The 1,880-nt window shown below is 45.1% G+C and overlaps 1 non-coding gene across 1 annotated transcript; it reads left to right on the top strand.

Moving 5' to 3' along the window:
* Positions 1 to 1,417: 1,417 nt before the first annotated feature.
* TRNAV-UAC (transfer RNA valine (anticodon UAC)) lies at positions 1,418 to 1,490 on the top strand. The gene has a single exon. It is a non-coding gene; the product is annotated as a tRNA-Val (tRNA).
* The last annotated feature ends 390 nt before the right edge of the window (positions 1,491 to 1,880 follow it).

The raw sequence follows: 1,880 nt of genomic DNA, 5'->3' as shown, positions 1-1,880 counted from the left end.
TTATACTATGGCTGCTGTTACAGATAATCTCTCACGTATAGACCCCCAGGTGACATCAAGAGACTTTATACCTAGCTGGTGCCCAATCTTAAAATACCTAATGAAAAAACAAGAAATCCCCAAAAGACTTAAAAGATCGAGATCTGTGGTAAATTGGAAGCATATAATACCTCTGTATCTCCACAGCTAGTTATACACATCCAATTCCACATGCTCAGATACAATAGCACGTAACAGGCTGGATATTCAATACAGTAAGATATAATCATTGCTGTATTATTGTATATGAATTGTAAATATATGTTATTTATGATTGTATGGATGTATAATAATTTAGAAAACATAGTGAATGTAATAATTGTTTATAGATACCTATTCTTGTAAAAGTTATTTGTATTGTTGGTGATTCTGAAAAAACAGATTTTGGAAAAAAACAAGATTTCATCTTCTCTTTATAGTAATTAATACAGACCAAGAACAACTGTCCTATCCAGCTCCAGTCACAAAAAGGCAAGGTAGCCAGCAGAATACGTCCCTCCCTCTTAGATATCAGCCTGGCCTGCTCCTGTGCCCTTTAATGTAGCTTGCTGTGCCAAAACTAGCAGGTGAGACTTAACACAGCATGGAGATAAGTATTATTACTGTATCCAGTTGCTGCTGAAGGTGGAGTAGCAGGGGCTGGAAAAATAAGCGGGCAGCTCCACTGCCTTTAGAGGGCCATCCATTCGTTTTCCCCCTGTGAAGGATTCTGGACCTGTAACAGCTGTGTGACGTTCAACAGGTGCAGCCTTTCTCTTCACAAAGCTGTAACTTTAGGGAGCCATGACCTGTTGAACCACCCCACCCTTTCACAGTCCCTAAAGGTCAAGAAGTCTCTGCCGGTGTCTGTGACTGCCTTGGCAAGCGTTCTCTGGTCTTCCTTTTCTCGTTTGTGGGGTACAGATAACGGGTCGCCCCCCAAATCTCTAGATTAATCTTCCAAATTTCAGTCTTTTGAGGGGCGCTGCCACTGTCTGAAGAACGTGACGAAAATGGGAACGGCGACACGTGTCTGAAAACAGAAACATTTTACATTCTGCCGGCTCTTGCTTCTGAGAAGGATCCTCCGGAGTAATTGTGTTTCTTTCGCCAATTAGACAGGGAGGCTTTCGCAGCGGCTCCTCCTACCCACAAATGTCTAGAAAGTGGGCAAGAGCCGCCACGCATACGGAGCAGCAAGAATGAAAAGGCAACGCCCCTGCGCGACTGATATGAACCCGGGGTTACCCTTCCCTGCGCCTCGCAGCCCCGGTCGCGGGCGTCTCCCTTTCAGTGAAAGTGGGGGGAGCACAGGAACCGTCTGGAAACAACAGGCGTAGAACAAACACACGCGGCATGTACTACAGAAGAAGATTGGTGGAAACCTATTCAGGAGTGCGGTTCCATAGTGTAGTGGTTATCACGTCTGCTTTACACGCAGAAGGTCCTGGGTTCGAGCCCCAGTGGAACCACTCGTATTTTTTACTGTTTTACTTCAGCTAAATTCTTATCATGACCCCTAAAAAGATACCTGTAAATTCCACTTCGTTTCCCCGCACCACAACCTTCAGTGAATTCATTCCTGAGATGATACTCTAAAGTCGCCACTTTCTGTAGAATATTCGATCCGTTTTCAAGATACACAGTTTGAAGTCCTTCCTAACAGGGATTACTTGCAATTAAAGCTGTGTTGGGCCGTGTTCAAAGCAACAGCCTGAAAGCCACGCCCAGCGACCGCGGGCATACGAAGGCGTCACAATAATTGGCAGCGTAGGGAAGGCGCTCTGCACACGGCCAGAAACACTTTTGCTTACTTTGCAAATTGACCCCTGGGAAAAGAATGTCTCAGGTCGAGTTCCGAA

Source organism: Eublepharis macularius, chromosome 3 (genome assembly GCF_028583425.1).
Source record: "Eublepharis macularius isolate TG4126 chromosome 3, MPM_Emac_v1.0, whole genome shotgun sequence".
Classification (NCBI taxonomy): domain Eukaryota; kingdom Metazoa; phylum Chordata; class Lepidosauria; order Squamata; family Eublepharidae; genus Eublepharis; species Eublepharis macularius.
Note: the sequence above shows the minus strand (reverse complement) of the source record. Positions and strands in the feature narration are given on the sequence as shown.